Source organism: Lissotriton vulgaris, chromosome 2_2, assembly GCF_964263255.1.
Source record: "Lissotriton vulgaris chromosome 2_2, aLisVul1.2, whole genome shotgun sequence".
Classification (NCBI taxonomy): domain Eukaryota; kingdom Metazoa; phylum Chordata; class Amphibia; order Caudata; family Salamandridae; genus Lissotriton; species Lissotriton vulgaris.
This window is the reverse complement of record NC_141688.1, coordinates 124113357-124123747: the sequence shown is the minus strand read 5'-3', so window position 1 is coordinate 124123747 and position 10391 is coordinate 124113357. Positions and strand designations below refer to the sequence as shown.

The 10391-nt window shown below is 47.0% G+C and overlaps 1 protein-coding gene across 2 annotated transcripts in view; it reads left to right on the top strand.

Annotated features, from left to right (window-relative positions):
- The first annotated feature begins 2097 nt into the window (after window positions 1-2097).
- SCAPER (S-phase cyclin A associated protein in the ER) overlaps window positions 2098-10391 on the top strand; it is a 3157511-nt gene continuing 3149217 nt past the window's right edge. The window contains exon 1 of one of the 2 annotated variants that reach the window (XM_086959426.1): window positions 2098-2249. The gene's annotated coding sequence lies outside the window, so the exon portion shown is untranslated. Of the gene's footprint in view, window positions 2250-2362; window positions 2469-10391 lie in introns of those variants that run through there. The other variant, XM_086959427.1, reaches the window with a different exon arrangement.

Sequence of the window (10391 nt, the reverse complement as noted above, 5' to 3'; positions counted from 1 at the left end):
CATTGATTATGTGAATCTTCTGTTCCTTTCTTTAATGCATTCTTTATTTTCCTTTTAAAATACAACGGCACAGCCAACGCGTTTCATTCCCTTTCGTGCCTAGGGAATTTCATCAGGGCATATAATGGATAATCATTCAAATACGATAGTCCTGGATATGATCGCACCTATGAAGCTGGTGCTGAAGGATGATCGCAAAATGATCCCAAAGTATTCCTGAATGGAATTGGCGCCCAGTTCCAAGTGGAATGGTTGTCTGAGTCTCCCAAGTTGGCTACAGTGTTGAGCTGAGAAAGTCAACGAATATTTATCCTGGCCCCCTTGAAGGATCGGCACCCTACGAACATTATTGTAACTGGTCCAGACGCCATTCGTCATCCTGTGTACACTGACCCCCCCTTCTTCTATGCCGATGTATTATTGCTCTGACAGACATCCTTGGCAGCGGATGGTGAGAGTGGATGCACCACTAACTATTTGGAAACAGACAAAGTTGATGTGCGAAACCTTGGTCAGCTGCTGTGTGCTTTGGTTTACTGTTTAATTACTTGGTTCTATTGTGAAGCGCTCTGACACCTTTGGGTGAAGTCTGCGCTATATAAAAATGCATTAAATAAATACAAATTAAATAAATTGACAGCAGGAGAAACCGATTGAATATGAGCTTTTGATGGCTGTGGGAAAATATTGTCCTCCAACAGCTTCACGACCTTAGTTACAACACAGAAACTGGTGGCAGGTACTATTACCGCACTAACGGACAGTTATGAAAACCGTTCCTTGGTTCGGACTACGGTTTGCACTATTGCCCACCTCCTAAAACCAGCCACCAATGTTGGTCTTAACTTGGCATATAAGATTTTTTACACAAACGTGGAGAGGCAACGTGTATCAAGTATGTTATTGGCTTCAGATGCCATACAATTAAACATGAATAAATAACAGGAGTGATGAGTCTTCCAACAGATGACGTAGGTTTTCAAATGCTTTTATTGTGATTCATAAAATCCACAGCCACAGCCTACGCGTTTCGCCCAACACGGGCTTCTTTAGGGCTTGTCTTTATATATTTGCACCAATACGGTATTTCTCCAAAATAGGGAGTCTTCATTGACCTTCCACTCTAGCATGGGCGAGTATATCCCAATTTTCACAGTCTCTCGTCGGATCCTCGTTCGGGAAGGCGTATGTCGGAACGAGGATCCGACGAGAAAGACTCCGACATAGGAGATAGGATATTGTGCCTTAATTGGCATATGATAGCGACACGGCTATCATCAAGGCAACTACTTTCATTCTAAGAAGCAAGGACTTCCCTGACACAGGAGGGATTTCCATAACAATACCCACCCATTATTGAATGGGCGACTGTGGAAATTGGGATATACTCGCCCATGCTGGAGTGGAACGTCAATGAAGACTCCCTATTTTGGAGAAATACCGTATTAGTGCAAATATATAAAGACAAGCCCTGAAGAAGCCCGTGTTGGGAGAAACGCGTAGGCTGTGGCTGTGGATTTTATGAATCACAATAAAAGCATTTGAAAATCTACATCATGTTGGAAGACTCATCACTCCTGTTATTTATTCATGTTTAATTGTATGGTATCTGAAGCCAATAACATACTTGATACGCGTTGCCTCTCCACATTTGTGTAAAAAATCTTCACGACCTTCCATTTAAGGGGGTTGAAGCAGTTTCAGGATTTTGTTAAGAGTTTCTCATTGCTCAAAAGTGTGTCATTTATGTTTCCATGCACTTCATTGCTTAATTTTACTAGCAAAAATATGGTCGTTGAATGTCACTCATAACTAAGTACACAGAAACCATGGAAATGTCGCACATAAGCAAACAGAAAAAATCTGGCACCTGTGCTACTTTGACAGGCGCCTACCGTTCCTCAATTACAACGAGCAAAAGTAGAGATTGGGCAGCTGCGTGTCGGCAACCAATCAGGTAAGAAGGGACATATTATTTTAGTGGTGTCAAAGCGACTTGTCATTGGTTTAGTTGGTGGAGTGTGTGCCATTGGATTGGCTGAGGGATTTCCGTGCTAGCTGTTCGTTGGGCTGTGCTGCCCCCTTCCAGACTATATTGTGCCTTGACATTGGATGAGGAAACATTTGCGGCTTGTTTATTGGCGTGGTGTCCAACATAGTACCCGCGCCTCTGGCAGAGAATAAACCTGCTGCACTACCCGGCTTCCTTCCGTTGACTGACTCCCCGACTCCACTGGCTGACTTTGACAGTAAGTTATCTATAATCAGTGGGAAGAGGGCCGGTGTGGAAAACAGACTTCTGTTGCCGAGAGCCACTCGGTCTGTACCTTGCGTCACGAGCGTGTCGCCTCCTGCGGCCCTCCTCCTTTCTACACGGCTCTGTCACTCTGCTGCCACTGTAGGGTCGCTTGTGTCATTAACGCTTCTGCCGTGCTCTCACAACACAACTCAGCAGGGCTGGCGCGCCGGTGAGTGTGATGTGCTACCCCTCCAAACCTTCACTTACACGAGCCCTATTCCGTCTCTAAGGGGGAGCAGGACTGGCAGTCTGTCCCCTCTTCGCCCGCCACAGACTGGGCTTCATTACCATTTTGGAAGCCGGGGGGCACAATACAAGCACCGAGCTGCTGACAGGGTGCTGAAAGAGCATGTGCTTTGTCCCACTCAGATGTGGGTTTTGGAGAAACGTAATCCACCCAATAGTTTCAAATATTTTTACAGTTATGGAATGTGTATTGTGTAGTGTATTGTGTTTCCTCTAGGCATTTTGGCTTTTGCTAAAATACCAAGCGGGCGAATTTTGGCTTCAGAATGAATAGTTTCCCAAACCATGAATATGTGAGCCTCAGTGCCTGCTTCATTCTTCAACGCATCTTTAACGTTGTATATATCCAGTCAACAGGGATCTCTGATTGAATGAAGGCTTGATTTTTATTGTTGCCAAAGGCGGTGTTTGTATGTTGCGTCAACGGCACAGCAGCAAAGAGTCACCACTGCCTTGCCTCGAAAGTTTTTTAAGGGAGGTTTTGTCTCCATGGTGAGATTGGGAAGGGTGCGCGTGGTTATCAGACTGTTTTCACATGAACCTGTTTGTAGCTTCTAGGGGAGAGCTTCCCTGCTCAAAGCCTGTATTGAAATGTGACCAGAATTGTCCAAAGTAACGACCCTTATGTATCACACGCACTGAAATAACTGCTTAAGGTTCTGATGAAAACCAGTAAATATTCCCAAACGACATGAAATAGTTAAAACCAGTCCCGTATTCTTTAAAGTTTTCATGTAAACCGCCTAATTTATCTTTTTATAGTTAAATCGGGCGTGCATTTCAATGTAAGGCATCCTTTTTTACAACGATAGGTGGAAAGGTATAAATATAAACCATCTCCTGAATTTAGCAGAAGTGTATTGTAGCATTTATATGGGGCTTCATGGCAGCAGTAGAAGTGCATTCAAACAGTATGGATACTTTGAACCGAAGTACAATGAGATGGACCGTCACTGAGTGTGGGGGTTAGGTCAGAGACTTTACAAAAAGAAGTAAATGTGTGATTATATATAGTACCGTTCGGGTTCAAAAACACAGTTGGTTAATACATTCGCTAAAGATCTCAATATGTCTACCTGAAGGGTCCCCGATTTGAATCTGGACTGGTGCACTGGGGAATAGTGACAGACATATTTATAGCTGGCGTCAGAGCCTGTGACAGAAAGCACTGTGAATATGCAAGTCTTTAGTCAAGAAAAGGCATTACTCACTGCAGAATAGCAATCTGCTGGCCTTTGATTAGCTGGTAAGACCTCTATAACTTACATAGAGGTCAATTCCTACCATACCACACACTGACTCGTATCTTGCGCACTAACTGGACTGTTGTGGCAATAGAACACCAAATCAATGCTGTTGTACAGTACCTCTCCATCATGGGCAATATATGGAGACTAATCGTATGGTTGGCAAAAGCTATTGGATTAGCACATTCAGTCAGGGCACAAGTCCTAAACAAAGAAGTAGGGGGACTAACCTAGTTAATCAGAATCCAAGTGACATCATGGAGTTTGATACCGCAGCGTGTGACACCGTGGTGTGTGACATAAGTGTCATCAGATCTTAAGCCCTCACATATGTTTAACATGTCTATCCTGAGTACACTGGAGCTTATTTCGAGTATATGGGGAAACCCTCCTGATTTAAGCAGAAGATTCACACTTTTGTAAACTACACTTAAAACAATGTTGCCTTTTGTCTGCCTAAACTTCCTCTACCCATAGTGCACTAAAAGAAAAAATAGTGGTACATAAATTATTTAAACGCGTCCTCGGGGGTAGTAAGCACTATATACATTACATTTATTTTGTATAAATACAGGGAAAGACCAACACATCTGACATTCTAACAGTGAATGCATATCTTGTAAACAGGGACTGAATAAAGTGAAAAGCTGCCTCTCCTAAGTATGTGTCAAGTGCTAACAAGGTGTGAGCCTTTGTTTCCCCTCTGCTGCATTTGCATCTAGGCGTGAGGCTCCTGACGCCTCCCAGTCATGAGACTCCAACAAAAGGAGGCCAGATGACCCCTCAGATTCGGCCTTTGTTATGCGCCCAGCAGGAGTCTGAACTAAGAAAGCCCCCTACCTGCCCGCAAGTTGTTGCGGATCAAAAGTAGAGCACAACGTGCAGGCGCTGCAAAATGGGTCCCGGTGTTTGCAAAGTACACTGGGATGAATTCAACATATTTTTCAGTGCCAACTTCTTGCCAGGGTGGACAGCGTCCACCCTGCGAAAATAGTGGGTGGACGCCGACTCGTGCCCTGCATTCAGTACTATCTAGCCTGGCCTTCAGGAGAGATTGCAGATGGAACTTGGGCGGGCCTTTGCTCACTTGGAGTGGGATAGGGTGCTGGCCTACCCGGCCTCCATATCTAGGAATGCAATTGTTTAGGGTTATCCATTTCTTTGTGCTGCATATAATGTATTTATCTCCTGTAAAGATTAACAAGTTTTCCCCTGAGGTGAACGCCAGCTGTCCTTATTGCCACTTCCCTTTTTTTTTAGTAAGTATTTTTATTAGAGTTGTTTTGATAAACAAATACGCAATAATGCAAAAGGAATACCTGAATAAGGAATCGCAAAAGTAGACCTGAAGCGTGTAACACCATCAGAAATCTAATATCCAGAGCATGGCTGTACCATGTCAGTGCCAGGGAAAAACATAGTTTATACAGTGCATACAACAGTGTTGCAATCAAATCGTAGAGTATTAAAAAACAATGCAACTTCAGTGTGTGAATACCACAACTAGGAATAAGGGGTGGGGGGAGCATGAAGGCAGACAAAGATGTACTAAGTTGGAAAGTGGTGGGAAGAATGTCTAGTGACTCGAATAATATAAGAATGGCAGTGTAGGCAAAGCAGTGAGGCGGACTCGCTGTGCGGTTCCACAGTGTGAGCAGTTAGGAGCGGGTGGGGGAGAAAAGGGCCAAGGAGTACATACCAGCGATGATGAAGTGCGGGAAGGATGCTCGCAGGGGGCTCTTAAGGCTGGTGTGTTCTGCTGTCAAATTCACGGGGAAGATCATCCGGGGATATGAGGTGCAGGAATTGTTAGAAGTGTGTCCCACTCTTGGGAAATGGACGTTTGCGAAGATGTTGTGATTCTTCATCTGTAGGGTGTACTCCCCTCCAGTAGGTGATGAGGATAGGACTGGACCATAACATGTGATGGAAGTCCGTTTCCCCTGATATACAGCACAGGCATCGTAGGTCTACAGTGGGGAAAAAAGAAGTTGAGTTGGTGGGGGTCAAGAACAGACGGTGAAGGATGTGAAACAAAGTATTTTTTAATCTGCCATTTCTCGATACGCTCTGAGGAAAGGTCAGGGCCTTGTCACATTCAGCGTTGTCATTGTCCTGTCCTTGCCTTCCTCCCACTTAGCGCGAAAGGGCCTTCGGGGTCCTTGTATGGTCTCGAAGTGTCCTGTAGAGCCATGTGATCACATGACCAACGCTCCCACATGGTAAGAAGCGCTTGAAGGACAGCGTGCATAAGAAGCTCTTTGTCCTATGTACACCATAAGGTATTGCAACTGTTATGTAGTTGATGGCAAGTGAGAAATTGTCCCGGCGGGAGGTCATAGTCGTCCTGAAGTTGCTCAAACGAAAGGATGTGGCTGTCTGAGAAAAGGTCGCCGGCTCTGGTCAGGGACTGGTTGTGCCAGCTACGCAGGTCTGAAGCAGAGAATGTTCCTGGCTAACGTGGGATGTCCAGCGATGGGAACCCCGAAGCATATAGAGGGACATCTGGTATAAGAGAGCGCGCTCTGGTGATACATTTGTAGGCAACTTGCAAAGAGCGCGTGGAGTCTGGTAAGAGTCCTGGAAGCAGGAATCCTTGAATGGTGGCAGCGATGAGTGGCTATGAGCCATGGATGTTTCCTCCAGGTTGTGGTTTGCCAACCATCTAGCAACCCATTGCAATTGTGCCATCAGGTAGTAGGCTTCAAACTATGGGGCTCCTAAGCCGTCCCCTCCGATAAGCCTTGTTGCCACTTTCATGATCCTGTGCCACATGTTATGGTTATGTCCCTCTGTCACAGTACTACTCAGTGATCACTGCACAGCTTGTGTAGACAATTGATTTGGCAGCCCTGCAATGCTGGGGACTTGCACCCTGGGTTCCTACCGGTGTATGAAGCAAAACAAAATGTTAACCCTTTTGTTTGATTAAGCCCTTCTCTTTCCAAGCTCACCGTCACTCTCAGGTGGAAGGTCTTCATCTCACCAATCCTCCTGCAATTGCGGCATGGCACCAATTGCTGTTGGTCTGGGGTACAGCAGAGAGCAGCACCACTTTGAGGATAGAAGAGGCCAGGGGCCTCCAGAAGCATCCCATCTCTGTGTAAAGGGACAACCTACTTTCCGCTTCCAACAGCGGCCAAAGACCACTCACTCTCGTTCGTAGAGTGGGCTTGTCCCGACTTTAACCCTGGCTCTGCTTTTGCGAGCTTGCATCACTAAGTTCCTCCCTCAGCATAACCTCTAGTGCCCCCACGTCTGTCTACATCGTTCTCAAGCTACCTCCTTCTGGCTAGCGCTTGCTGACCAACCTTTTCTCGTCTTGGTAATATGTGCGATATTATACATGCTCTTACTGCTTAGCATTTATTTTCTGGCTATGGCTAACACTATAAAGTTTCTCTGTTCTGTGTTGCAGGGATTCTTTTTGGCAACAGAATTATGCCTGGGATCACATAATGTCAGTATGTAGGGACTGAGGGCCACATGTAACAAGCATTTTTGCGTTTGCAGACTGGCAGATTCTCAGAATCGTCCCGTTTGCAAACCCCCCCAAAAAATTCTTTTTAAATGTATCAACCCCCATTTTGCGATTCGGTAACCTGTTACCGAATCGCAAAATGGGTTTGCGATTCAGTATTTGGAAGGGGCGTATTTAGGGCATCCCTTCCAAATACCAAATCGGGATGGTATGTATGAACGTTTTGTGATTGTGAATGCGGTTGCAAAACATTAGCATTTTACCACCAACTTCAAGTTGGTGGTAACCCATTTCCAATCAAACACAAAGGGGTCCCCAAGGGACCTCTTCCCCTTTGTGAATGTATGCAAACACTTTTTTTAAGAGCAGATAGTGATCCCATGGACCACTGCCTACTCTTAAAAAAAATGAAAGAAAACCTTTTCATTTTACTTTTTGTAAAACATAATCTAACACCAATCACTGCAAGCATTGGCATAGCCAACAGGTCTCGCTTTTGGGACCTTATGAGTGTTTAGTTATGCAGCACAATATCCTTGGTGCAACAACACCAACTGTTGCATGGCTAAGCACGTATAAGGTCCCAAAGGCGAGACCTATTGCTATGCCAATGCTTGTTTTCTTTATGTATGCCTGTGCTGCTTCAGTCCATTGAAACTGAACTAGAAGGATGAAACGGAAGAATGCTTTTAGAATATTAGGACACACTGTGGCAATACAACAACATTTTAATGCAGTTAGTTTCCATGAATGATTCCCATGTGCGCTATGACATGGACTATATTCGTAAGGTTGAATCCTTGGTTATATATCTGAACACCTCACTAATGGCAGGGAACACTTCGCAGTCACTTCATTCTAAATGACTGATTACTGTTGAACTGATTAGTAATAGTCCTCCAAACGCGCATGCCGTAAACTGGAGAAAAAATGGCTCCACGAACGCACACCGGACAACCACGCAGCTCACAAGGATGCCACCCGCAGACACCACCTCATCAGATTAGCCAAAAAATCCTCCTTCAAAGACCGCTTGAACAACAACGCACACAACCACAAAGAACTCTTCAGCATTGCAAAGGAACTCGCCAACGGCATCCTGCCCTCACAAGAACTGTGCGACTCACTAGCCATCTTCTTCCACTGCAAGATCGCTGACATCCACGACCGCTTTAACACCACAACCGCCAGACTACGCCAGGCTCCACCTCCCCTGTGAACACTGCCATCGGCCTGACCTCCTGGTCCAACGTCAACGACGACGAGACAAGCAAGGTCATGAACTTCATTCACTCAGGATCTCTGTCAAACCCGTGCCCACACCACGTATTCAACAAAACAGATGCAGCCATCGCACCCTACGGAAGGTCAAAAACATCTCCTTCGAAACAGCGACAGTCCAGGAAAGCTGGAAGCACGCCAAAATGAACGCCGTCCTCAAGAAGCCCAAGGCGGATCCCAAGGACCTCAAGAACTTCCGGACCATCTCCCTGCTCCCGTTCCCGGCAAAGGTCACCGAGAAAATCAACAGGCAATTGGCCCGCCACGTGAAAGACAACAACATCTTGGACCCGTCCCAGTCTAGATTCCGTCTAAACCACAGCACCGAGACAGCCCTCATCGCCGCCACAGCCGACATCAGGCGCCAACTAGAAACAGCGGAACATCAGGCCTCATCCTCCTTGACCTGTCGGCCGCCTTCGACACGGTCTGCCATCGCATTCTAAAGACACGCCTCCGAGAAGCAGCCGGAATCCAAGGCCCTTGACTGGACTACGTCCTTCCTTTCCGGCAGAACCCATAGCGTCCGCCTCCCACCCTTCCGATCCGAAGCCACCAATATCATCTGCGGCGTCCCCCAGGGCTCATCCCTCAGCCCGATGCTGTTCAACATCTACATGGCCCCCCTCGCACAAGTAGCCCGCCATCACGACTTCAACATCATCTCCTAAGCCGACGACACCCAGCTCATCCTCTCCCTCACCAAGGACCCACACACCGCCAAAACCAACCTCCACGAGGGAATGAAGGCCGTCGCCAACTGGATGAGAAGCAACCGTCTGAAGCTGAACTCTGACAAGACGGAGGTACTCCTCCTCGGACCCACCCCCTCAGCCTGGGACGACTTCTGGTGGTCGACCATACTGGGAACAGCACCAACACCCACCGACCATGCACGCAACCTAGAATTCATTCTCGACTCCTCCCTCTCCATGGCAAAGCAGGTCAACGCCGTCTCGTCTTCTTGCTACAACACCCTCAGCATGCTCCGCAGGATCTACAAGTGGATCCCGACCGAAACAAGAAGAAGGGTGACACAGGCTCTCGTCAGCAGCAGACTGGCTATGGCAACGCACTCTACGCAGAAATCCCAGCCAAACACCTACGACGACTACAACGCATCCAAAACTCCTCCGCCCGACTGATCGTCCACGTCCCCCATCGCAGCCACATCCCCCCCCCCTCCCCCCACCTGAGAGACCTACACTGGCTCCCCGGCGACAAGAGGATCACTTTCAAGCTCTTCACCCACGCACACAAAGCACTTCACAATGCCGGACCAGCCTACCTAAACAGCAGACTCCGCTTCTACACCCCCACCCGCCAGCTCCGCTCCGCCAGCCTCGCCGCTGTCCCCGCATTCAACCAGCGACCTCCGGCGGCAGATCCTTCTCCTACCTTGCCGCCAAGACCTGGAACACCCTCCCTACCCACATACGGCAGACCCAAGACCTACTCGCCTTCATTAGACTCCTCAAGACTTGGCTCTTTGAGCAATAGCAGCAATCCCCTCAGCGCCTTGAGACCCTCACGGGTATGTAGCGTACTCTACAAGTACTCTGATTGATTGATTGATTGATTGAGAGGCAGATATGCAGGCCTAACCACTCACGTATGCTTTAATTTATGAGAAACAGCACTTCTTAATTATAAACTACGTGACGGTTCTTTGAAATGCATTTAAGGACGCTCACCAAGTAGCTGGCTGTTTTTTTCTTCGTGGCGCGAAGCGGCCAATGTGCAGAATGTGGTTTTAATTTCTGCAGAAACCTTTGAGTTAGATGTCTTGTGATGATTCAGGCGTTTGATCTTGGGCAGTTTGTCCTCGGTGGTCAAC